Source organism: Chelonia mydas, chromosome 7 (assembly GCF_015237465.2).
Source record: "Chelonia mydas isolate rCheMyd1 chromosome 7, rCheMyd1.pri.v2, whole genome shotgun sequence".
In the NCBI taxonomy this organism is placed as follows: domain Eukaryota; kingdom Metazoa; phylum Chordata; order Testudines; family Cheloniidae; genus Chelonia; species Chelonia mydas.
Window position 1 is genome coordinate 57428059 of NC_057853.1, and position 27961 is coordinate 57456019.

The 27961-nt window shown below is 47.7% G+C and overlaps 1 protein-coding gene across 5 annotated transcripts in view; it reads right to left on the reverse strand.

The window, feature by feature from the left end:
- The window catches only part of ARHGAP22 (Rho GTPase activating protein 22), a 233645-nt gene that overhangs the window by 55735 nt on the left and 149949 nt on the right, over nucleotides 1–27961 (reverse strand). The gene's annotated exons all lie outside the window — the stretch shown is intronic.

Sequence of the window (27961 nt, forward strand, 5' to 3'; positions counted from 1 at the left end):
GAGCTTAAGATTTGAACCTGACTCTCCTGTCTGAAATTCAGAGGATGGGGTCCAATTTGGAATTCAGATCCAGGCCTACCTCTGCTTCGTACAGGATTGACTGGTGACACCCCAGAAAAGCTATTGGCCAGGACATCAAATACACACAGCCTGCCCTGTATGCTGTTCACCCAGGGATGCTCAGAGTACCACCATCCATGCCCATTCTGCCATTACAATTTTCCTCTCCGCTGCAGTACACGAGGCCCAATGCAACGCCCACTGCAGTCAGTGGGAATCTTCCCCTCCCCCCACCTCGTGCCCCAGACTTGGATACACTCCAGTGAGAGCCCACATGAGGACACACAATAGATGTACTGGAGCAACTTCTACCTAGGGGATGAAGAGACTGGCCAACCCAAAAGCTGTCACTAATGGCTTGCTGTTTCCCCCTTCTACAGAGAGAAGCCTTTGACTTTGTTACGTGGACAGTGTCTTTATTGTTCTGTCACTGCCACCTCCGTACTCACTTGTCTCTGGAATATTAGGTCTATTGAAAAAGCAGGAACTGTCGCCCTGAGCTGAGCTGCCGAGATTGCTTGTTCATGGAATTCAGAGATAAGAATAGGGACAATGGTATGCGCTGGTTTCTATGGAATTACCTTAATATAAACAGAATTTACACCTACTAAATCCTAGTTAATCTGGGGAAGGGAGTGTGTTGGAAGGGCTACAAGCTGCCTGTAAGCCAAGGAAATGTTTGTTCTCACTATTAATTGTTGCTTAGCTTAAACAAACTCACAGGCCGGGCACTGATTTGCAAAACGAAAGGGGCTGCATGAATCTAAGCTCCTAGAGTTTCGTTGTTTTCTAAAAAGGAATTAACTTGAACCAAGAAGCCGATGGAATTTTAGCGCGTAGAATAAGGCAGCATGGCAGTGTAGATACTGTAGGAGAAACGAAAGCCTGGGTTCCCCTCCCAACATGCAGGTCTGACCCTTCTCACACCAGCCTCCTAGCCAGCTTCACAATGTGGATTTTTCAGATGATTTATGTCCTGTACAATCTATGAACTAGGATTCCTATTAGAGGGGAGAATCAGGCACCAAGCCCAGATACAGCTATGGTTTTTATGCCCCCTGCTTGCTGCCTTCTGACAGTCAGAACTGATCTATCTGATGCCACAGTCTCTACCTGCCCTGCTTCTTCCCAGCTCCCCACCTGCCCTCCCGCTCTTTATATAGGTCAGGTCAGGGATTCCCCCTCTGTTCTCTCAATCCCACCCCCCACCCAGCCTGGTTTAGTCAGATGACCTCAACACTCACCCCCTCCACCCAGGGAGATAAGCTAACCATGGCAAAGGTGCAGCTGAGCCCCGACCCTCGTAAAAGGACAGCTCGCCCTGCGACAAGCCACTTCTTATTTCCCTTCAGTCGCTTGCTTTCTGAGTAACCCACCCTGTCCCCTCCCACCACAGATGACAGGCTAGACAATCCACCTGCCCTTTTCCTGCTGACCTTCTGGGAGCCCACTTCCCTACCTTAGTGCTCATGCCCGACTATTACTCGAAGCACTGACCCCGTACCCACCACCATGGTAACTGGGAGCCTCGCAGGTTACAAAGGGAGACCAGAGTTCAGGAACAGAAGCCAAAGCTGCTGCTGCCTGCCGCTTTGGCTCTGAAAGAGGAGGCTCTACATCACCATGCTTGGATGCAGGGGGGCCTCAAGGATGCCCTCTCCCTCATACACACACCCACCAGAGCAGAAAACCGAAGGATGAGGAGGTCCTCGTGTAGCCCGACTCCTCCATTAGCACCGGGGCCACAGCAGAGTCCACAGGCCTCACTCTCACACCCCACCTGACAACGACCTCAGAGAATGTCGCTCCCAGCCCAATTTCCAGGCTCTCTTTTGGGGGATCAATGGGTTACCTTGGCCAGATTCCCTGCTGGAGTGCAGATCCCTACTAGGTGGCCTCTCACAGCCCACAGTGCACATAAAAGCGGAAGCTCAGGGCTTGGCTTCTCACTCCAGTCACCAGAAAAGAGGCCGTGAGGTGTCTTGTAAATGGCCTGGTCTCCCAGCAGGGACTATTTGCTGGCAGAGTAACCCAGCTTCCCCCAACAGAGTAGACATTTTTAGAAAGGGAGCTTCATTTTCAAGGGTCTTGGCTTGCTTGGGCAACTGTCCTGGAGCCTATTCTTGGATTCAGGAGGATCAGGCTACAATCCCCTGTTGTGATAACTGGGCCTATAAATTTACTCTAATTGGGAGCTCAATTGTGAAGTAAGCAAAAGTTCCTAGGGGTACTTTAAATAGGAGCATGGTTGTGAACCTACAGCTGTTTGCGGGAAAACCCATCATCACTAGTCACATGGGGATGGGCAGAGTAATTATAGCTGCACACAAGGCAGAAAAATAGAGTGTGCTTCGGAAACGGTTGTTAGAAGAGGACATGTTAGTTTAAGGCTCATGCAGGGCAGTGGAGCGCCTGCTGCCCTATCTACAGGGGACTTTTCTGTAATGACATTTTGGACACGTTCCTTTTCTTCCTACTCACTGCTGGCTCTTCTCACTGCAGCCTAGAGGCAGCAAGCAGGACAGGTTAGCGGGTTCCCCTGACAATTATACCTCACTACTTGTCCAGCAAAGGGCATGTCTCCTTATTTTGTTGTCATATGCATCAGCTTTTGGAAGGCTTGGGATTCACAGAAACTAGAGATGGTAGCAAGATTCAAACCCACAAAGCTAGAACCCCACAAACTTTTGGAATCTAGATCCTAGCCTGAAATTCACGGCTGCTCCTTTTCCTGGCCCTGAGCCAAAAATGGATCTGGTTCTGGGGTTTCAGATCAAAGTTTGTAGCTCCAAGCTATCTTTATAATGATATGAATCCAAACACCCCGGGGTCTTTGGGAAAACTCTGATTAGGATCTGGCATTCAAACTTCTTTGTCTGGCGATGTCCGGTTCTGCTCATTATAGCTATATGAAGTTTGGATCCAGATATTGAGCTCAAGCCTCCTCTCTCTCTGTAACAGGCTGAACTGAAAACGCTTATCAAAAAGTCCTCATTTGGCTCTAGACTGGAATCTGTACTTTGTGGAAAGGGTCCATTGCTAATATAAACTAATGTTCAGCTGCAATACTCAAGGCACAAATTCAAGCCCATAGTAGTTAGAATAGTCTAGCCCTGAGCTGTCTACACCCCTCAGTGGAAACTTTAAGGTGACTGTGTACAGCCATTACTTCTTACTGTGAGGAATGAACAGGGTGCTGACTGCATTGCCTCGTGTTGGGGGAGAAAATATCCTGTTAGACACAGGTAAACACAGACAACTCCCATCCCCACCTTAACAGAACTTCTCATAACATCCTTAATCAATCTCCTGTCCAAATACGACTGGCCCTTGTGCACACACAGCCATCTCTCCTTAGCTTGGGCCAGCGTTTACCACAGCAGGCATTCCCAGCACTTTGGCTAAGAGTCATTTTCACTACTAGATTTATAAAAAAATCCTGTTACAAACACAGTCTGGGAGCGTGGGCAGCTCCATGGGGGTGGGTGATGGGGTGGTCTTGCCTGCACTTACAGAGGGGAAGAAAAGGAAGCACTGTCCAGTGGTTAGGGCACTAGCCTAGGATTTGGAAATCCTGGGTTCAATTTTCCGTGTGACCTTAGACACTATCCTTGGTGGCTCTGTGCCTACAATGGGGATTATAGCCCTGCCTTATCTCCCAGGCGTTTTGTGAAGATAAATCCATTAATGAGCGTGAGGTGCTCCAGATACTGCACTAATGGGGGCCACAGATGTACCTTAGATAGAAGCTTTCCCCCAGCGCACTTGAGTCCACAACAGGATACGTTGGCTTGATCTGCAGATGTCACCAGACATGAATGCTTTCCCAGCCCTGCCTGGGGAGTCTACAGACTCACTGCTTCTGTGTATCCTGGTAAAGGTCAGCAGTCACTGTGTAAATAGCCATAAATGCACCAATCATGCACAACACCCACTCCCTCAGTTAGAGCCCCATTACCTTAAGGGACTGGATGCCCCAGGAGCACTGGTAATGAGATATGGAGCCTTTCATCTCTAGGTAACAGAGTGATCCTAGCTAGCAGTGCTCTCAGCAGCTGGCTGGTGATCTCAAAGCTTTTGTCAGCAAGTGGATATCCACAACACATCACAAAGCCATGCCTGCAACTGGGGTGAACTGGCCCCCTTATTGCCATTTCAATACAGAAGCCCTTGACAGAACAGCAAGGAGAACAAACTCCTAGAGATGGTCCCTTCATGGCCTGCATGGAGGGGAAGCTTTCTCTAACATTGCCAGTGCTGCACTGTTCAGTAGATCTATCTATGGTATATATACCGCCCTCATCACCACAGTACCCGGGCATCTAAGTCTTTACTGTATCTAACCTCACATTCCCCTATGTGGCGGGGCAGGGCTATCACCCCATTATACAGATGGGACCCGGGGCACAGACAGACAAAGTGACTTACCCAAGGTCACACAGAGAGTATGTGGTAGAACCAGGGACATGAACCCTGAGTCACAGGCCAGCAAGCTAACCACTGGACCATCCTTCTTTCTTCTCCCTGGACCATTGTTCCTCTTTACTGCTGGTTTCAGAGCTCTGGAGATATAAATTCACTAGGAACTACAGAACAAAGCACAAGTCTGCCATCACCCCCTATCAGAACTGCCCTGCTCTGTGCTCCTGTTCCAAGCTAGCTACAGCCGCAGCTCCACTGGGTGTCTCTCTTCATAGAGCTAATTCCCACAAGGAATACTCACAAGAACAGATTCATACACTTGGAGTCATTCCTCGTCCACTTTCCAACCACCACAGCATGACTTCACCTGCCATGCACCCACAATGAGCTTGGCTTTCCCAAGAAGTTCTCTTGTGAGCCAGCACTAGAAAGGTGGAGTCCGCCCATTCTTGTGAAGGTACACAGCCCAACCCTGCCGCCACTGAAATCAACAGCAAGAACTGCAGTGGGAACAGGATTGGGCCCATTGTACATGGAAATGGAAAATAAAGGGGCGTTAGAAGAACACTTCTGCGGCTCAGTAAAGCTTTGGGGTCAGGTAGAGTTCAAGGTTGGGATGAAGAGGCAGCTACATTCCTTTTATATCCACTAAGCTTTGCCTGTCCCAGCCTAGAATGTGTGTATTTGTGTATTTGCACACCCGTGTGTTTGTGCACACCTAGCTCTGCGTGTGTGTGCATGCCTGGAACTGCATGCACCTTAATGCCTATGTTTGAGCAAACAGACGGAGTAATATTTTAATGACATATTTTATTCTAAATATTTTAAAACCTAATATTTTAAGGTTTCAGAGTAGCAGCCATGTTAGTCTGTATTCGCAAAAAGAAAAGGAGGACTTGTGGCACCTTAGAGACGAACACATTTATTTGAGCATAAGCTTTCATGAGCTACAGCTCACTTCATCGGATGCATTCAGTGGAAAATACAGTGGGGAGATTTATATACACAGAGAACATGAAACAATGAGTGTTACCATACACACTGTAACAAGAGTGATCAGGTAAGGTGAGCTATTACCAGCAGGAGAGAAAAAAAACCTTTTGCAGTGATAATCAAGGTGGGCCATTTCCAGCAGTTGACAAGAACGTCTGAGGAACAGTGGGGGGTGGGGGTGGGGGAATAAGCATGGGGAAATAGTTTTACTTTGTGTAATGACCCATCCACTCCCAGTCTTTATTCAAGCCTAAATTAATTGTATCCAGTTTGCAAATTAATTCCAATTCAACAGTCTCTCGTTGGAGTCTGTTTTTGAAGTTTTTTTGTTGAAGAATTGCCACTTTTAGGTCTGTAATCAAGTGACCACAGAGATTGACGTGTTCTCCAACTGGTTTTTGAATGTTATAATTCTTGACGTCTGATTTGTGTCCATTTATTCTTTTACGTAGAGACTGTCCAGTTTGACCAATGTACATGGCAGAGGGGCATTGCTGGCACAAAATGGCATATATCACATTGGTAGATGTGCAGGTGAATGAGCCTCTGATAGTGTGATGTGATTAGGCCCTATGATGGTGTCCCCTAAATAGATACGTGGACACAGTTGGCAACGGGCTTTGTTGCAAGGATAGGTTCCTGGGTTAGTGGTTCTGTTGTGTGGTGTGTGGTTGCTGATGAGTATTTGCTTCAGGTTGGGGGGCTGTCTGTAAGCAAGGACTGGCCTGTCTCCCAAGATCTGAGAGAGTGATGGGTCATCCTTCAGGGTAGGTTGTAGATCCTTGATGATGCGTTGGAGAGGTTTTAGTTGGGGGCTGAAGGTGATGGCTAGTGGCGTTCTGTTATTTTCTTGATTGGGCCTGTCCTGTAGTAGGTGACTTCTGGGTACTCTTCTGGCTCTGTCAATCTGTTTCTTCACTTCAGCAGGTGGGTATTGTAGTTGTAAGAATGCTTGATAGAGATCTTGTAGGTGTTTGTCTCTATCTGAGGGGTTGGAGCAAATGCGGTTGTATCGTAGAGCTTGGCTGTAGACAATGGCTGTAGACAATGGTGTGGTCTGGATGAAAGCTGGAGGCATGTAGGTAGGCATAGCAGTCAGTAGGTTTCCGGTATAGGTTGGTGTTTATGTGACCATCGCTTATTAGCACCGTAGTGTCCAGGAAGTGGATCTCTTGTGTGGACTGGTCCAGGCTGAGGTTGATGGTGGAATGGAAATTGTTGAAATCATGGTGGAATTCCTCAAGAGCTTCTTTTCCATGGGTCCAGATGATGAAGATGTCATCAATGTAGCGCAAGTAGAGTAGGGGCATTAGGGGACGAGAGCTGAAGAAGCGTTGTTCTAAGTCAGCCATAAAAATATTGGCATACTGTGGGGCCATGCAGGTACCCGTAGCAGTGCCGCTGATTTGAAGGTTTACATTGTCCCCAAATGTGAAACAGTTAGGGGTGAGGACAAAGTCACAAAGTTCAGCCACCAGGTTTGCCGTGACATTATCGGGGATACTGTTCCTGACAGCTTGTAGTCCATCTTTGTGGGGAATGGCCCACCTTGATTATCACTACAAAAGGTTTTTTTCCCCCCGCTCTCCTGCTGGTAATAGCTCACCTTACCTGATCACTCTCGTTACAGTGTGTACGGTAACACCCATTGTTTCATGTTCTCTGTGTATATAAATCTCCCTACTGTATTTTCCACCGAATGCATCCAATGAAGTGAGCCGTAGCTCACGAAAGCTTATGCTCAAATAAATGTGTTAGTCTCTAAGGTCCCACAAGTACTCCTAATATTTTAATGTATTTAAAGGGTTCCACTATATTTTCAGAATAAAATTTCCAACTGATTTTGCCATTCCCCCATTACTCACAGAGCTCTGCTGTGTGTACGTGTATGTTTGTGTGTCAGAGGTTTTGAGCATTTGTATATGCGTGTATACGTGTGCATGTGTGTATTTCTGCATTACACATGGATGACTGTGTGCACTGGTTCATAGGTGGGTTGCAGGGGACTAGTTTTGTGTGTGTGTGTGTGTGTGTGCGCACGCGCACACATACTGTTGCAACCTGGTAGGAAGTGAATGGAAGCCACAGGCTGCATATCAAAGTGTTGGCGGGAGGGTGGGGGGTGGAGGAAAATGGTCACACCATGATGACTTGTTTGCTGTGTAGGCTGGGGAAGCTGCGACAGGCAGCCTTTGATTGCAGGCAAGCAGCAGTGATGATCTAGACAAACGGGCAAAACTAGCATCCACAGCTAAAAAGATGGGCTGCACTGATTGCTCGTTGCTGGCCTGCTCTTTGTGGTTGCCAGCAAGGTGACTAACACATTCAGGGCTTGAAGATCGCATTGCTAAGGAGAGAAGGTGAACAATGAGGTGGAAGAATTCTTCCAAGGTTAGCTGACGAGATTGGGGGATCTGTTTCCGCAAAGTGGCACAAAACCAGTCTTGATCTTGGATTTCAGAAAAAGGACAGATGAACTATCAGGTGTCCCCGTGCAAGCAGGAGATACACGGTTGCTATGGAGCGGGTCAGTCGCAGCATTTGGGACAGTCACTTGAGCAACTGTTTCAATCCTGCCACTCACTGCCTTTGATTATGGCTGGCATTGATCCTCCACCGAACACCATTATGGCTAGAGAGGGACTCAGGCTGCAATACCCAGATCCAGATAACTCACAGCTGGAGGCGTGGGATGTGGGATTTTGGCCCTTCCCTAACTATAATGGGATGATCGTGGAGTGGGTGACTTTTCCTCTCCGCTGCTGTTTAGTCTGCATGTTGGCCCTTTGACAGAAGGGAAGGATTGCTGGGAACAGAAGCATCCGTGAGGTGAGAGGTGAATGGAAGCTGATCTTGGAAAGTTCCATTGGGGCAGGCTGCAATCATCTGAAAAAAATACGAGCAGCAGGAAGGCCCTGAGGGAGAGGCAGGGATAGGGGAACAAGGAGCGGGCATGTGAATTGGAAGAGCTCTGTGAAGAGCTAAGGCTATGTCTACAATACAGAGCACATATCGCCATCGCTGTGGCAGCACAGCCCCCTACCGTAGATGCTGTCTGTTCTGATAGAAGCAGTTCTTCTGCAGACACAGTAACACCATCTCCTCAGATGACACTAGCTAACCTGACAGAAGTACGTTTTTGTCAGCAGAGCCGTGTCTATCCCAGGGTTGTGCTAGCAGAGCTACGTCACCGAGGAATGCGAATTTTTCACACCTCCAGCTAATAGCCATGCTGACAGAACTTTGCAGTGGAGACCCTACCAGAGAATGGACAGTAAGAGGGGACATGCTGTTGAAGTACATGTCCCATCCTACACTTGTTTTGACTCAATCCATTTGGAGGCAGAGCTGAGCCGGGAGCTGCTAGAGTGGGTTTCTGGAAGTTGGTTGGCTTGCTGTTTTGCTCTCGATCACACTGTGGAAAACGTATGAAACCAAGATATGAGTGAAGCATTTTGCTAAAGTGCTTTGGAATTCTTCAAATACACCGAAAGGGTCGAGTGAAACAGATGAGCTCCAGGAGCTGAACGGTATTATCTGTCTCAGTTCTGGTGGGTAACATAGCAGCAGCCTTTTCTAAAGAAATACGCAAGTTATTTATGTAGCCACCTAGGGGGATTTGCTGAAAAGCTACCACAGGATGTGTCACATAATCAGGGACTGCGGCTTGGGATGAGTTTGACTGGTTTCTCAAGGAGACCTTTTCCGTTTCATGTCAAAATTGGGGAAAAATATGTTGCAAAATCAAACACCCCTTGTTGTGTGGGAGCGTTCATTAACTCCAGCTGAGAGTCTGTCTGGTCACGAACTGACATGGTTCACATTTACATCGGCTGGGGTATTCAAAAAAACCCTGGGTACACAACTCCCACTGACTTTCCATGGAACTGGGCCCCTAACTCTCGTGGGCTCTTTTGGCAACCGCAGCCTTAGTCTTGCTCTCCACAAATGGGTGACCCTTTGTGTGGCATTTCCGAAAAGACTTAAGCAATTTAGGAGCAAATGTCCCAGACCCAAGTCCCAGAGGACAGACTGCAAAACACACACACTCCGTCGTGCTCTCTCCATAAACTCACAGGTCTGCAGGAACTAACTTTTTTGTCCGGTGCTTTCAGAGCAACATTTCTGGGAATTTCAAATTCCCTAGAACTGCTTTAGAAAAGCATCAACAACATGCTTAAGGCCACAGAACTGTGGTTTGATTTACAAAGAGTTGGACAAAACATAACACAAATAGAAACCCAGCCCCATCAGAACTGCACTAGTACATAAGATACAGGAAGTGATTACAAGTGGAACATGAAACCAGTGTGGTTTGTCCCTGAGCTCAGGGCTAATGCTATGATCAGGAATAGCATATGTAAGTAACACATAACAAAAGAAGAAGAAATCAAGTCTTAGGCCTTGACTAACCATGAAAATTGTACCAGTTCAATTTAAATCAGTTTTTAAACTGTTAATCTGGTGCAAATCCATGTTTAGATACTCTTTATTTGAGTGTAAGAGTGGCTAATATTGCTTTAGCTTAAACTTTTTTTCTTTTAGCTGAATTAAGATAAATTGACATATCCAGTTAACCAAATGTAAGTAGGATCTGAATGAGCTCTCCCCTGACATCTAGTGATGCACCGTGGGAAAAGACTTCAGGAGCAGACTATATTTGCATATAGACACTTACTCTGCCTATGTGCTCAGCAGGTGGAGCTGCTTTGCCAAAGTGATCTATTTTGGCTGTTTTGGGGTTACAGTTCACTTTAGGCAGGGGTAATGAAATATTGTTATCCTTACCATACACGTAAAGGGCAGCAGAACTGTGCTTAGCCTGTCCTGATTGAGGGGGTCACCGTAAACTGAACCTCACTGGCTCAGCAGGGAGTAGAGATTCCAAATTCCTCTGAAGATAAAAAGGGGTGGGGATAGGTTTTTCCAAAGAGTCCTAGATGTCACTTGGCCCTCTCCAGTATATAGAGACAGTGGTGACGGGTCTCAATGGAGATGCTTGTTTCTGGTCAGTGACTACTAGAGCCGAACTTGCTGATGAGCAGGACTAAGCAGGAGCAGGATGACCAATGTCAGGCTTAGCACGAGCACAGTGATGCAGTGAAAGACAATGAAGACGCAGCAGCATAGAGGTTCCCTGCTACCCAGTGAAATCCCTAAGAGCTGGGCTAAATGGCAGAACCTCAGAACATGGCATCGAGCGACAAGCAGCAGAGGCAATGGCAGCGACAGCGATCGGCCAGTAGAAATAAGCCAGTGGAGGCATCCTGTTCAGGAGTAGGAGGGGACCCCACCTGTGAACTCTGGTTCTTTGCTGACTAAGGACAACCCACTGTGAGTGGCATGCAGCAGAGGGAAAGGGCAGCATTTGTTCATCAGACTTTCCCACTGCAAGGTGGGGAACTGAGGCAAAAGACACTCCCAATGTACTGTGGGGTAGGTGTTTGCTTATGGCTACCTGCTTTTGATTCGTAGTTGTGGTGTTTCTCCAAATAAATGCTGGGTTCCCTTTCCCTTTTTTCCTTTTGTTATACACAGACTCAGTGCTTGCCAGTGGGAAGCATTGCCTCTTAGAGGCGTCCGGGGTGGGGTTTAGTTTTCCCAGATTACTGGGTGGGGGGCTCAAGCTGGCTCTTTCTTGTATTGTTAAGAGGAACCCCTAGATGTCAAACCTGGCCCTCGTTGCTGCCAATTCCACCTAGCAGAAGTGTTACACCTACAGTATGTTTCTGCTAAAGAAGCATCCAAACCAAACCCCTGCATGTGAACAAGCCAAAACTTTGAGGAAGCCAGATCCCAGCTTTGTAATTCAGGCTCATTTTTAGGCTCCCAGAGATGGGATGCGAACAACAAGCTAACAGCAGAAATGGTGCAGAATGAGAGAGATTTTTACAGTTCTTTCCATGGTAATAATCCCAGGTGTTATTATAGATGGAGTGGATAGTTGCCTGACGTTGCCTTACACTTTCCATTATAAAATCCTGTATCGGTTGCATATGACTTTGCAAAATGTTAACTGGTTGGGCTGAAGTTTTCCATACTGGGTGTCTGCTGAGGCTGAAATTTGTAGAAAAAATTCAGTAAAAATGGTTCAGCAGTTTCTGATATGAGATTAGAGATAAATTGTTTTGCACATGTTTAAAAAATATCTTGCAATCATTTTATTGGGAAGCTCTAATGTCCTTGGGTTTGGAGCACAGACTTGAAATTTGGCTGGGCGTGGCCTGTGATCAGGAATGAGCCTTTTGCCATTCCCATGGGAAAAAGAAAAATAAGTGTAATTAGCAACAAAAGGAAGGCGATTTCTATTGTTGCATCTGCACAGTCAGGGCCAAGGTTTGGCATAGACTTTATGTGCAGCTGATTTCTTTTAGCATACCAAACCACTTGCGCCAGTGTAATTCTGGCCCCACAGCCCCCAGCCCAGTTTTTGGAGGTGGGGAGGAAGGCTGTCTGCCCCTTAAAGGTAGGGTTGCCAACTTTCTAATTGCAGAAAACTGAACACCCTTGCCCTGCCCCTTCTCCAACACTCCTCCCCTGCCCTGCCCCTTCTCTAAGACCCTGCCCTCCACTCACTCCACCCGTCGCTTGCTCTCCTCCACCCTTGCTCACTCGCTCTTTTTCACCGGGCTGGGGCGTGGGGTGTGGGAGGGGATGAGGACTCTAGCTGGGGGTGTAGGCTCTGGGGTGGGGCTGGGGTGAGGGGTTTGGGGTACAGGAGGGGGCTCCAAGCTGGGGCAGGGGATTGGGGTACTGGATGGGGTGTGCGCTCCGAGAGGGAGTTTGGGTGTGGGAGGGGGCTCAGGGCTGGGGCAGGGGTTTGGGGTGCAGAAGGGGGTTTAGGGTGCAGGCTCTGGGCAGCACTGACCTCAGGTGGCTCCCGGGAAGTGGTGACATGTCCCTCTGGCTCCTAGGTGGAGGGGAAGACAGAGGACTCTGCACATGCTGCCCTTGCCTGCAGGCACTGCCCCTGCAGCTCCCATTGGCCACAGTTCCCGGCCAATGGGAGCTGCGGAGCTGGCACTCAGGGCGGCGCTTGCAGATTAGGGCAGCATGTGGAGCCCCCCGGCCGCCCCTCTGCCTAGGAGCCGGACATGCCGGCCACTTCCCGGGAGCCAGGCAGAGCCACACAGGAAGCCTGCCAACCCCGCTGTGCTGCCAAATGGACTTTTAACGGCCCAGACAGTGACGGGGTGTTCCGGTTGAAAACCGGACACCTGGCAACTCTACTTAAAGGGCATTGCCTTTTCAGCAGCATCAGCACAGACCCAGCTGGCCTCTTCCCCAGAGATGTTTCAGGAGCTGGGGTGCCCAGGGCATGAAAATATCTACTGTCAGTGCTGTCAGTAGTTCCCAGTTAAACAAAGACCTTCAGCTGTACTGCTCTGGGCTTTGTCCATATCAAGTACTGTTAACTAGCTGCAAGAGATGAAAGCCCCACAAACACAGTGATAGCTAACTCAGGAAGCCAGGCAGCACCTACTCCAAATATAAAGACAGGTTTCAGAGTAGCAGCCGTGTTAGTCTGTATTCACAAAAAGAAAAGGAGGACTTGTGGCACCTTAGAGACTAACAAATTTATTTGAGCATAAGCTTTTGTGAGCTACAGTTTATGCTCAAATAAATTTGTTAGTCTCTAAGGTGCCACAAGTACTCCTTTTTTTTTCCAAATATAAATTAAACAATGCTAATTAGCACTAGGAGCAAGAGCTAAACTGATTAATGCAGCATTTACTGGTAACTGCATGACACAATTCTGTCTCTGCCTTGACTTGAGTGCTTCATCCTGAGCATGAGCACTCTAGTGCTTACATTCCAAATATCTCCAATGAGGATGCTTCAGGGCTTGGATCATCAAATAAGTGATGGCTCACTCAAGTCAATTAAACTCTTGTGGCTGAAAACCAGAATAATAGGTTTCCTGATAGGGAATTGCTAACATAATGCAAATGTGTTCACTTAGAAACCCAGTTCATTAATGGAATTGGCAGCATGATGTGCTAGCCTCTTAGCTACAGATTTCACTATAAACTGGGCACTGTGGCAACCTCTTAAAGAGACATCTGCAGAAGGAATAGACTAGAAGATATTGTTGCCCCTCTTCCAGAATTAGTAGGTCACTGCTAACACCAGTGTTGTCTCCCTGCTGAACACCCACACCTATCCAGAGCCTTCCAAGTTGGCTTCCCATTGGAGGAGAGATCAAGGACATTGAATCTTGATATATTCTTAATGTAACTTGTTTTATTTAAACATACACCAGCCCTGGAACAGAGCCGGTCAGAAACAACATGCAGGCAATCCTCTCTCTCAAAAATCTTTTCAGCCCAATACCTATGAACAACTCCCAAAGAGCAACCAGTCTCAAGATTTACCTCTAGCTGGAGCAATAAAGGCAGAGAGAAAACTCCCCTGCTGCTGGCCACAGCTCCCCTACAACAATAAACTAAATACAATGCCCCATTGCTTCAAAGACTAAAAACTTGCATGCACTATAAGAAAAACTTGGACTACAATGTGACCGCCATCTGGTGACTCCTACCATAACAAAAACAAAACAAAACTGTAGTCTGTAACCTATCATTTAAATCAGCTTCTGTACTAAATGACTGGAGGATAGCAAATGTGATGCCAATTTTTTAAAAAGGGCAATTACAGGCCGGTAAGCCTGACTTCAGTACCAGGCAAACTGGTTGAAACTACAGTAAAGAACAAAATTTCAGACACATAGATGAACATAATTAGTTGGGGAAGAGTCAACAGCCAACAGGGTTTTTGTAAAGGGAAGTCATGCCTCACCAATCTACCAGAATTATTTGAGGGGGTCAACAAGCATGTGGACAAAGGGGATCCAGTGGATATCGTGTACTTAGATTTTCAGAAAGCCTTTGACAAGGTCCCTCACCAAAGGGTCTTAAGCAAAGTAATCTGTCATGGGATAAGAGGGAAGGTCCTCTCAAGGATTGGTAACTGGTTAAAAGATAGGAATAAGTGGTAGAAATAAATGCTCAGTTTTCAGAAGGAAGAGAGGTAAATAGTAGTGTCCTGCAGGGGTCTGTACTGGGACCAGTCCTATTCAACATATTCGTAAATGATCTAGAAAGAGGGTACTGGGGTGGGGCTGGGGATGAGGGATTTGGGGTGCAGGAGGGTGCTCTGGGCTGGGATCGAGGGGTTTGGAAGGGGATGAGGGCTGGGGCAAGGGGTTGGGGTGCAGGAGGGGGGCAGGCTCTGGATGGTGCTTACCTCAGCCAGCTCTAAGAAGCAGCGGCATGTCCCCACTCCAGCTCCTACGTGGAGGTGTGGCCAGGCAGCTCTGCGCGCTGCCCTGTCCGCAGGCGCCACCCCTACAGCTCCCATTGGCCATGGTTCCCAGCCAACTGAAGCTGCAGAAATGGCGCTTGGGGCAGGGGCAGCACCTACACCTACGAGCCAGAGGGGGACATGCTGCTGCTTCCATGAGCCCTGCGGAACCATGGCAGGCAGGGAGCCTGCTTTAGCCCCACTGTGCCTCTGACTGGATTTTTCATGGCCTGGTCAGCAGTGCCGACCAGAGCCGCAAGGGTCCCTTTTTGACTGGGCGTTCCGCTCGAAAACCGGACCCCTGGCAACCCTACTTGTGCCAATATAAATCAGGAGTAACTCCACTGAAGTCACTAATGTTAAAGCCATCACAAGTGAGAGGAGAACCAGGCCACAGAGACAAGACCAAACTGTTTTACAACACAATCTATTGTGTTGTAATATGGTGCCCCAATACAGTACCAATTGTACGCTGGGCCCATAACACTCTGATGTGCTGTGCACAAAATTCCCATTGTCAAGCATTCAAATATCATGAGTCAGCCCTCTGCCTCTCTGCAATCATGAGAGCATCTTAAAAATCATGAGATTTTTAATGACAAAAGAGAAGGCAAATTAAAAAACTCAGAGGTTCAGGGATTTTTTTGACCTTTAGAGATTATTACATTTTTCAAATTTTCTCAGCAATCATGAGGGCCAGAAACTCTCAGTTTTAATTCTTTTAAAAAAGGGATTCTCTTATGATCACATGACTCCTGGAACTGGCACTTTAAGATGGATATCAGATCTCACAAGACTCGCAAAAAAAAAAAAAAAATCCATGAGAGCTGGTGACATTGTGAAGTTCTTATAGAGTCATAGCATTGACGGCCAGAAGCAGCCACTAGTTCATCTGTAGATCAGAGGCCACCAACACCACCCAGCACACTCACACTAAGCCCAACAACTAAAGTGAGATCTAAGTATTGCAGCTCAAAGTGGTGGATCTCAAACAGGGGCCTGGGGCCCCCTGCGGGGTCATAAGTATGTTTCAGGGGGGCCACCAAGCATGGTCAGCATTAGACCTGCTGGGGCCCAGGGCAGATACTCAAAGCCCCACCGCATGGGGCTGAAACCCCTGGGGCTGCAGCCAAACCCTGAGTGATGTAGCTTCGTGGGCCCGCCCCCAGCCTGGGTCCCCAGACAATTTCCCTGCTTGCTACCCCCTAATGCCATACCTGGCTTTTATGTGAAGAAAACCAGTTCTTGTGGCACAGGTGGGCCATGGAGTTTTTATAGCACGCTGTGGGAGGGCTCAGAAAGAAGAAGGTTGAGAACACCTGCGCTATCATGTGCCACAGGCAGAGAATAGGAGGGACTGAGGTGCAGCAGTGCCCGAGGCCCCCAGAATGGCAGGGAAACGATTAAGTGAGATACCCAGATAATCCTGGCAAACGACCCGCACGCCGCAGAGAAAGGCGAAAACCCCCCAAGCTCGCTGCCAATCTGACTTGGGGGGAAATTCCTTCCCAACCCCACATATGGGGATCAGTTAGACCCTGAGCACGTGAAGAAGAACCAGCCAGCCACGCACCAGAGAGAGATGAGGCATAACAAAGCAATATAAATACACCTCTCAAAACAAAAAAAGTTACAGTTCCGCAAGAGCTAAATATTTAAAGAAAACGAATGGATTCCTGGATATTAATCCAAAACCAGGGGAAGCAATTCAAGCATTGCTCGCTCTATTATCCATGCATCACAGAGGAAGCAAAGTGCCCCTTGAGATTTAATCTTAAATTAAGAAGGGCTGAACCTAGTCAGTCCTTGGGTAGAGAGATCGGCAGGGTGCAGTAGTTGGAAGTCAATTCTAAACCAGTGCTACCCCGTAGTGCTGGGCTTTCCTGAGGTCCCTCCTGACTATTTGTGATCATTACAGACCTTATGGCACTGTTTGCAAGAGTGAGGGAGAAACCATATTTAACAGTCCAAAGGTCAACCAGGGATCATGGTAGATAACCAGCTGAACGTGAGCTTCCAGTGTGCTGCTGTAGCTAAGAGGCAAATGTGATCCTTGGACATATAAGCATGGGACTATCATGTAGGTGTAGGCAGGTGGTGTTACCTCTATATAAGGGATTACTGAGACCATCACTGGATACTTTGTCCAGTTCTGATGTCTGCACTTCAAAAAGGATGTTGAAAAATTGGAAAGAGTTCAGAAACTAGCTATAAGAATGATTCAAGGTCTGGAAAAATATGCCTTATAATGAAGGACCAAAGAAGCTCGAGCTACTTAGTTTACCAATGGGAAAGTTAAGCGGTGACTCATTCATGATCTACAAGGGGAAGATTTCTGACAGCAGACAACTCTTTAATCTTGCAGAAAATAGCATAACAACATCTAGTGGCTGGAAGCTGAAGCTAAACAATTCAGATAAGGCACAGATTTTTAACAGTGAGCATAATACACCACAAGAACAACTTACAAAGGGATATGATGAACTCTCTATCATGTGAAGTCTTTAAATCAAGACTGGATGTCTTTCTCTAGTTCAAACAGAAGTTATGGGCTTGATGCAAAAGTTATTGAGTGAGATCTGCTAGCCTGTGATATACACAAGGTCAGACTCAATGATCATAATGGTCCCTTCTGGCCTTAAACTCTATGAAACTATGAACTAAAAACAACAACAACTGAGTTTATTGAGAGAGACTAACTTCTATTAAATGTAAGTGACACAACATGCACCCAATATGGAGTCTCCTCCCAGATTCATCAAAGCCACCCTCCCCAACAAAGGAATGAGTGACATTAACAATCATATCCATCAATGATACAGCAACACATCAGATAATTGAACATTACATCAGAATATTGTCTCTCATTGGCGAATCCTGAACTGAGAACACTGCTGGCTAGCAACTACTGAGAGATGATTAACCCTTTTATGGCTGACACACACACGACAGGTAAAAAGTATTAGCTTAGGTACCCTGGCCAAATTCCAAACTCGGGTAATTCCCCTGGCGATTCTACATGGAGAAGGCCTTCCTGCAAATCATGAAATCATCGAAAGAATAGTAAATATGGCAGGCGACCAGCTTGGCTTAACGGTGAAATCCTAGCGGATCTTAAACATAAAAAAGAAGCTTACAAAGAAGTGGAAGGTTGGACATATGACCAGGGAAGAGTATAAAAATATTGCTCGGGCATGTAGGAATGAAATCAGGAGGGCCAGATCGCACCTGGAGCTGCAGCTAGCAAGAGATGTCAAGAGTAACAAGAAGGGTTTCTTCAGGTATGTTGGCAACAAGAAGAAAGCCAAGGAAAGTGTGGGCCCCTTACTGAATGAGGGAGGCAACCTAGTGATAGAGGATGTGGAAAAAGCTAATGTGCTCAATGCTTTTTTTGCCTCTGTCTTTACTAACAAGGACAGCTCCCAGACTGCTGCGCTGGGCATCACAACATGGGGAGTAGATGGCCAGCCCTCTGTGGAGAAAGAGGTGGTTAGGGACTATTTAGAAAAGCTAGACGTGCACAAGTCCATGGGGCCGGACGAGTTGCATCCGAGAGTGCTAAAGGAATTGGCGGATGTGATTGCAGAGCCATTGGCCATTATCTTTGAAAACTCGTGGCGAACGGGGGAAGTCCCAGATGACTGGAAAAAGGCTAATGTAGTGCCAATCTTTAAAAAAGGGAAGAAGGAGGATCCTAGGAACTACAGGCCAGTCAGCCTCACCTCAGTCCCCGGAAAAATCATGGAGCAGGTCCTCAAGGAATCAATCCTGAAGCACTTACACGAGAGGAAAGTGATCAGGAACAGTCAGCATGGATTCACCAAGGGTAGGTCATGCCTGACTAATCTAATAGCCTTCTATGATGAGATTACTGATTCTGTGGATGAAGGGAAAGTGGTGGATGTATTGTTTCTTGACTTTAGCAAAGCTTTTGACACGGTCTCCCACAGTATTCTTGTCAGCAAGTTAAAGAAGTATGGGCTGGATGAATGCACTATAAGGTGGGTAGAAAGTTGGCTAGATTGTCGGGCTCAACGGGTAGTGATCAATGGCTCCATGTCTAGTTGGCAGCCGGCGTCAAGTGGAGTGCCCCAGGGGTCGGTCCTGGGGCCGGTTTTGTTCAATATCTTCATAAATGATCTGGAGAATGGTGTGGATTGCACTCTCAGCAAATTTGCAGATGATACTAAACTGGGAGGAGTGGTAGATACGCTGGAGGGCAGGGATAGGATACAGAGGGACCTAGACAAATTGGAGGATTGGGCCAAAAGAAACCTGATGCGGTTCAATAAGGATAAGTGCAGGGTCCTGCACTTAGGACGGAAGAACCCAATGCACAGCTACAGACTAGGGACCGAATGGCTAGGCAGCAGTTCTGCGGAAAAGGACCTAGGGGTTACAGTGGACGAGAAGCTGGATGTGAGTCAGCAGTGTGCCCTTGTTGCCAAGAAGGCCAATGGCATTTTGGGATGTATAAGTAGGGGCATAGCGAGCAGATCGAGGGACGTGATCGTTCCCCTCTATTCGACATTGGTGAGGCCTCATCTGGAGTACTGTGTCCAGTTTTGGGCCCCACACTACAAGAAGGACATGGATAAATTGGAGAGAGTCCAGCGAAGGGCAACAAAAATGATTAGGGGTCTGGAACACATGACTTATGAGGAGAGGCTGAGGGAACTGGGATTGTTTAGTCTGCGGAAGAGAAGAATGAGGGGGGATTTGATAGCTGCTTTCAACTACCTGAGAGGTGGTTCCAGAGAGGATGGTTCTAGACTATTCTCAGTGGTAGAAGAGGACAGGACAAGGAGTAATGGTCTCAAGTTGCAGTGGGGGAGGTTTAGGTTGGATATTAGGAAAAACTTTTTCACTAAGAGGGTGGTGAAACACTGGAATGCGTTACCTAGGGAGGTGGTAGAATCTCTTTCCTTGGAAGTTTTTAAGGTCAGGCTTGACAAAGCCTCAGCAGGGATGATTTGATTGGGGATTGGTCCTGCTCTGAGCAGGGGGTTGGACTAGATGACCTCCTGAGGTCCCTTCCAACCCTGATATTCTATGATTCTATGATTCTATGCTGAAAGAGACAATGCTACAGAAGGCCACTGCTCTCCACCACAGAAGGGACTGTGTATCAAAGATGGGCCTGTACCAAAGCTGCAGACCTCTGAGGTTATTCCTGCCCTGATCCTGCACACTTCTAGGCTTCTTCATTATGGCCAGAAGAGAAACCAGAGGGGTCTAAATAAGAAAGGCTCTTCCTGCAGAATTTTGGTTTCCAGCATGACCAGAAACAGAGAGTGTCTAGAATTTTTAGTGAGGACTTACTCCAAATCTAATAAGCAAGTCTGCTAAATATTGCCAATTCAGAGGTTAGGTAGGTTTAGACTGTTGAATTAATATTGGCATAGCTCTATTGGAGTCTATGGCACTACACCACTTAAACCAGCTGAGAATTTGGCCTGTTGGTTGTGTGTTTTATTCCCTATAAGCAGAAGGCAACCATATACTTTTAGTATAAAATAGAGCCATCTGAAAATTGACAAAAAAATTTGTTGGAAAAATCTGATTTATCAAAACCCAAAACTGTTTGCAGGAAAGGGTCTGCTTTGATAAATTTTCCATTCTGAAAATATTTGGGCGGGGGGGGGGGGGGGGGATTTCAAAATTTAATGCCCTGTGCTATGCAGGAGGTCAGGCTAGATGATCTAATGTTCCCTTCTGGCTTTACCATGGAACTATGAAACCTATACTCGTCCACACACAGAGACCCCTCCACATCTGCACATATTAGCATTCACCCAAAGACATGTCAATGCAGCCTCAAACACATCAGCCCCCCTCTCTAGCCACTCCTGAAGTCATCACTGGAGGATTCAGTTCTGTCTGGTGGCATAGGCCAGAATAGCCTGAAGGACTGGTGTACTTAACTACTTAACTTGTCAAGATGTGTCCTGGAAAGCCCTTCCATTCTCACTAGTAGGTTGCATCACACTCATCTCCACCATAGTCCTCTGTTCTCGCTGAAAGTGATGCTACCTTTCCTAAGCATAACAATGCCTGACGGTAATACCTCTATATCTCTGCTAGCCATTGGGAGTCTCATGCTGCCAAATGTAAAGCCCATTCAAACTGTGGGTTTATATTCAAATGAGCTCTCCAAACTATTGAGATTTGGGTTCTGGTTGTCCCTGCTGCAGTATTTTCTGGGTCACTCCAGGTATAAAATGCTCATTTCTGTTCAAAAAAGACTTGTATACTCAAAACTCCCAGCTAAGCCAGTGGGAATTCTGTGTGGTCCAGGCACCCATGATCAGGGGACTTGACACAAGAATCTGTTTTTTACATTAAACTTCCCATGAAAATCCACAATGTAGAATAAAAGGAAAAATGGCTCATTAAACTCAAGAGAATTTTTGCAAACTGCCCCACCCCCCGAGCAAAGTAAGACATCCACGTGGTTGAGGAACTTCACACACTCCCAGGGCTGCCCCATCCCCAACCTGTATGACCAAAATCCTGCAGTCCCCATGTAGAAAAATATTCTCCCACGCCCACCAAGGAACAGATGGGAGCCCACAAGGGGTGAGGAGTCCAGACTGGGTGAGGGGAGGGTGCCAGCTCTGTTGCATGCTCCCCCATCCCTCATGCCCTGCAACAGCTCTTCAGCTGGATTCCTCCTGTGGCCTGAATCCCACAGAAATTCAGGAAGAGATAGAGCCGTGGAGTAGCTTTTCTCCACGGCATGTTCCCCTTGCATCTCAGATTTCCCACTGGAAGTCACATTGGGATTTAATGCTGCCATTGCCATTGCATTGGACGCCAGCAATGCACCCTGCCAGTGCACCCCACATTGGTGTTCATGAACGTCCCTCTATGGCCTACCTCTAAGGCCCGCGTGATGATCCTTTCTGGTTGACATGTTCACATGCACCTTGGGTGGGAGTAGGGGGAAGACAAGTGGCACACGTGTGTCATCAATGGCCCCAGCACAATTTGGGAACCCCATTTGTCCAAAGCCTACCATTATTTCAGGGACATTAGCAATCTTCATCGCCTGTGGATGGCCCAAACCTCCATCACCACAGCACCGGCAAGTGACTCGCCAACACCAAGCTGATTAGCCACAGACCCCCCAGCAGTCTGGAATAGCCAGCTTCCAGTGGGTTACAGCAACCTGTTTGTGGACTGTTGCAGTCCCCTTATCTGCATGTCCTGGTGGTCCAAGGCTTGGGCAAGCTCCTTATACAGCTCCAGGAAAGTGGCCTTCCTTATACAGAAGTTCTGGAGCCACTGCTGGTCAAGGCTGTGATCCCCGCACTCTGTGCTTGAGGCCCTGCTCCAGAACCTCCAGTCAGCTATTAAAACCTGCATCAGCTGTCTCCAGTGCATGCAGCCTGCATGATCCCTCCAGCAGGGCATGATCCCCCCCACCTTCTCATAGTGACAAGGTGCTGCTGAAGTGACCTCCACAGCATCTTGCACCCAGTATCGGCCTCCTGTTGCCAAAATGAGAGTTGCATTAAGGCCAACAACTGGAATAGGTCAGTGTCATCAGCTGGATTGAGTCTTGGCACTGGATGGAACACAGACTGTAGACGGAAGTCTAAAGCATGCCAAGCCAGAAGTGATTTACTTTATTTAGTTGGCAGCTAAGAGCACTTCTGCATTGTCAGTCCCGGGCACCACACGTTTCTCCCACGATACACTGGAAATTAATTCATAGAACAGCACAGAGCTGAGAATCAACCGTGGCCCCAGAAGTCCCAGCACCTCACATGGGTGAGTGCAGCACCAGGGTGGATGCAGCATCTTGGCTCTGGCTTGAGTGTGGATTTGCAGTGTGGACACATACACAGGCTAGTCCATGTGCCTAGACCTAGGTATATTTTGCTGTAAGACACACCCTAATTGTCCTTCTTGCTGGAAGTCTTAGCAGAAAGGTTGCAGCCTGAATGGGATAGGCTGAACTCCCTCCAGGTTGGGGTTAAAGCACATTTGTGAGGTGATTGGGAAAAAGCTTTATTCATATTATGCAGACTGCGGGAATGCCAATGAAGTGTCGCCCAAACACACCACGAGAGACAGTTCCCATCTCCAGCAGCTCTTAGTCTTCCTCTTTGCAGCCTGTGGTGTGCTAGTTCTACAGAAGAAAACTCCACGGCTGACAGTCGGGCACCTTTCATCCACATGACACAATGTATAAAAGATTAGCTACACCGATTAGATCAGACAGATTCAGAAATCGGGAGAGAAGTGGGGAAAGCATCCTCCAGATTGCCAACGATGCTAGCCACTGTACATATGAGACACTCATGTCTTTCTATACATATCTGAACAATCCGTCCGTGGTGTAAACCCACCGGAGTTGCACCAGAGATGAATCTGGCCTAGTTGGTGCACTGAATACATTGTGAGCAAGACACAAAGAAAATCTTTGGAGAGGGCTTCTCTGTTCTATGGTCTTGAAAAGGCTCAGGCTGAGCAGAGAGAATTTAATAGTCTTTTGCCCAAGGGATGGCTCTTGTTGTAGGATTTGTGTCTCCACATTTAACGGCAGGATGACAACCAGGAGACCAGATCTGCACAGCCAGTGACGCGGTATATCAACAAGCCTTCCGGGTTCTGTTTCGAAACAAAGAGCTCTCGATCAGCCTTAAGGCGGCAGCCTCTGCCTACCGTGAGCTGCCTCCTCTACCTCGAGGACACCTGCTGGGCCACTGCCTCTTTAATAATACATTACAAAAGTGGCTTTCCGGAGAATGAATTATGCATCTGCCGTGCAAGCACTGGGACGCAGGGAGCAAGGAGATGCAATAACTGCTTGCGCTGCTGGTACTGCTGGAGAGAGAATCACTGCCAGCTCTGTGATTTGTCTGATCCCCCAAAGGTGGGGGGCCATGAGATGGCCTTTAATTGTGCCCTCCCAGTCTTGCATCCATAGATGGAAATCAGGTTGCCATGTGAGTTGCTAAGGAAGTATGTGACTTTAAAGTAAAAATGACAGGGCCACAAGCAGCCACTTGCATTGCTTGTGGCCACAGCCAGCTGCGTTGGGCTCTCGTTAAAGACACAGCGCGTCTATTTAACAAGTATTTTTATTTCAAGATTCACAGGCGTGAGAGCAGGCTATTAGCTACAGCCAGCCACAGTCTGCTCTTCCCTGCAAATCCCCAGCCCAGCCACCCAAAGTGAAGAATGCCCTTCAGCCCCTGCCTGAAGCCACACCCCATATTGTTACACAGCAGGGCCCCCGACTCCAGACACCAGCCAGGCTCAGTGGATTTCACAGTCATCTTGCCTTTGTTTCTTATACCCAGAAGGTTTTGGCTTTGGACAGCTATTCATTAAAATAGTAGTTACCACTAATGATTATTATTTAAGAATAAATATTCATAATACATTGTCAGCAGGCTTTGTGTACAGACCGTTCCTTTTGATGGCTCCCCAGATGTTGAAAAATCTGTGTTAAAGCTTGGGACTGAATAAAACCCTACTCTCAGAAGCAGGCACACAGTAAAAACAGCTCTTCACACCAGCTCAGTTCTAAGGACTGGTTTATATTAGAGCCCTGCGTGGGACTATTTTTTAAATCCTGCCCCCATCCCACCTCACAATACCTGCTCCCAACCGTCCTGTATTGTTTCTTGCATTTTTATCCCACTCCCACCTGCAAAAACCTTCAATCCCTCAAGAAGAGATTCCCTTATGATACTAAAAAAAAAAAAAGTCGATTATATATAAATGGAATTCAGACACAATTTTTATCTCTGAAAGAATAAAACAAAACTTGCTTAAACCATGTAAAAAAACTCTTTAATTCCTGTTATAATAGACAGTCCCTCTGCAGGGCTCTAGTCAACACTCTGGAGACTGTACTGGCATCACTAGGGCACTGTAGCTATGCCAGCGTAGCGTAGACACAGAGGACACTGAGGTAAGGGATTTTTCCATCAGTGTAGGAACACCTCCTCCCCCCGACGACAGTCAATGGAAGCATTCTTCTGTCGACACAGCTGCGTCCACACTGGGGGTAAGTCTGCATAACTGTATTGCTCAGGGTTGTGGCTTTTTCTCACCCCGCCTGACGTAGCTCTGTCAACCTAACATAAGTGCAGACCAAGCCTAAGATTCAGAATCATCCGATCAGGAAATATGAACAATACTTTGTTACCTACCCATCCAATCAAAAATATCCAACACAGCTTGAATGGCACACTTCAGACAGTGAATAACAACACCACACTGATCGCAAACAACCTACAGACCAAGATCCATAGAAATGAGCTGGGTAATAGTTTAGAACAACGAATACCTCTGAGGAAATCAAAGACTGGTCATGCACAGTGAAATTCAGAAAACAAGGCTACATTGAGGGAGTCCATTATGTGCTATGGATTATTCACTTAGTTCTGATTATCATCATCCTAATTTTACAGAAGGGGAACCGAGGCACAGAGAGACTAAATGCAGCTGACTGGTGGTTTTAAAAATATGAGGCGCACCTAGGAGCCGATCTGCGTCTTTACGCACCTACGCATCTTTAAAAATCTGGCCTTTAGTGGCTTGCCCAAGGTCACCTAGCAATCGGCGGCAGGCCAGGAATGGAACCCCGCTCTGCCAAGTCCTACTGCCTTGCTTTAACCAAACGCCACTTCCTGGCAGGATAGGAATAACACTGCGGGAGCTTTGATCTTGCCCTGGGCTGTGCCCAGTGACACATGCTGTAAATGCACAATGCCAGTGCAGGAGGGCAGGAAACGGGGCAGAGCAACAGGCAAGGCAAGACAAGAAAGGCCTGGGGACATCAGGGAAGCACCCACAGCATGGGATGGGAAGCAGGCAGCTTGCTGACCAAAGGAGTGCTCTGGACAGTGGGGAGTTCCTTTAAAAAAAACAAAACAAAAAAAAAAAACCCACAACACAACCAAGGGAGCCCATCACTTTCTTACCGGCTGGCTCCTCCCCTGCTTGGAGAGCTTTAACTCATGAGCCAGAGTCACTGTTCTTTCAGCAGCACGTGCACAGTTCACTGAGTGGCATAGCAGCGTGTTGGCCAACACTGCTTCCCTAGCGCTGTGCTTCTTGGCAGTGCTGGGCTCACTAGCAGATGAGTCGCAGAGCCCCGCTGAGAGAGTGGCCTGAATCCCACATGGTCAGCTGCTCACTGCTGCCTGAAGAAAGAAACCGCTAACATTTTAACAGCCCTCACGCTATGGACTCATGCTGGAGCCACCTGACTACCTGAGCTGCTCACTGAACGAGTCTCAGAGGCGCCCCGCCAACTCCTTTCAGAATCCCTGGGGGCCAGGAGCGCTGAGCTCTGCCTCCTGGCCTCCCTCAGCATTGCAGCGGCCGATCGTGCAGAATCCAGCAGTCAGGATTTGGAAAGAGTCGAGGGTCTCTCTGTATTACGTTCCGCCTAAGGGCGCCTGTCAGGCTGGAGTTTTTACATTCATTTTGGGTGAGACGGGCCAGCCTAACAATCCTAGAAAGTTATTCCTTGCACCCACAGAACAGGGACAGCTCAGGGAACAGCAGCAAGGCAAGCTTTACCCAACCCTTCTGATCTCAGTCCGGGCCTGAAGGCACATTTATATAACAGAGGTAGGATCATCCCCCTCCCCCCACCATTAAAAGTAATGGTCCTGCTCTGCTTCCTCTGCTACATCATCCACCAGGTGCATGGGGAAAACAGTGAGGTGGAAGGAACCCGGATGATGCAGCCTGGAAAATAATTCCCCAATGCCATGAGTGCCACCTGGGCCTTCGTAGCAGCAGAGCTTGCATTGGCGTTCGGTTGCCATTCAATCCCCAGCCCAGCTACCCATGACAATGGATTGCTGCCGTGCTGTTGGCTGGACTGGTACTAATATCGAATCACAATAGCCGTAGGCTTTAGGGCCCCTTCCCAAGAGATCACAATGGGAACAGCAGCTGCTCCACGATTCTCTTGAACTCCAGTCCTGGCCACCCTCCCCCTCACACACTAGAGCGCCCAAAGTACTGGGCTTCTGCTGGCTGAGCAGCCAAACCAGTGCTCGCCTCAGTGAAATCCCCCTCCTTGCACATAAACACCCCTCTGCTCACACAAGGGGAAGGGAACAACCAGGCCACATCAGTGAGGGAGAGAGAAGGGTGCAGTTGAGTGGGCGGAGCACAGGCCTAGGAGCCAGGACTCCCCTGTGTCCTTAGAGACGACACTCGGTGCCTCCAATCCCTCACCCACATGGTGGGGACACTGGGAGCATCCAGCATCACCACTGCGATTTGGAGTGGGAATCACTAGAACTTCTGAGGCCCTGGCTCACTGCTCCTCCCAACTAGCAGCCAGAGCCTCTGCCATCAGCAGCAGGCCCGTCACTTGTCTCACGCACACAGCATCTCCCTGTCAGACCCATTTGCTGAACACGAGTGTGACCGCAACATGAAAGAGCACAAGTGAACTCGTCCTCTCCTTTTAAAAGAGTGATTGTTTTGCTTGTCTGGCTAGGAACTGAAGCTGTTCCTTAATCATCCGACTTTGAAGTCCTATAAATCTACCGCTGCAGCAGAGTTGGAATCACTCGGCAATAGAAGATGCATTATTAATTTTCTGAATTGAGGAGGACAAGGAAACAACATCTTCGGAGAAGATGAAACGTCTTCTCCCTTTGGAATCAACAGGCAGGATAAAATCAATAAGGATTTTCATGATTTGACTGTTGCAGGGCCCCACCTTGAAATTTCACCACTCCTAGCAACTCCAGTGGGGATTGCAGGTGCCCAGCATTGCTCAGGATGAGGCCCATGTTACAGCACTACAAGTGTACACGGGGCTGGACAAGATACATAGAGACAGAGGGATCTTTCCCCAAAGAGCCAGCAAATACTGTACAATTCATTAAACTGCTCAGGCAAGAGAAGGCAGAGATATTATTGCTGAGGATGGAGCTCCGAAAGGTTGGAAAATTGCAAAGAGGAAAACATTGTTGCTCCTGGCCTTGACAGCACCTATAGTGGGGCGTTTGTGTATAGCTGGCAGAGGCTGACATGAGTTGAGATTGGTTGGGATACCAGTGAAGTGTCATTTCCACCTGGCCAGGGTGAAGTAGCTGGACCCCTGAACTGTGTGTTTCCAGACTCTGTAATGCTGGCGGGTTTTTAAGTGCATGCTACAGAGGCTAAACACACACTGCTGGGTGGGATC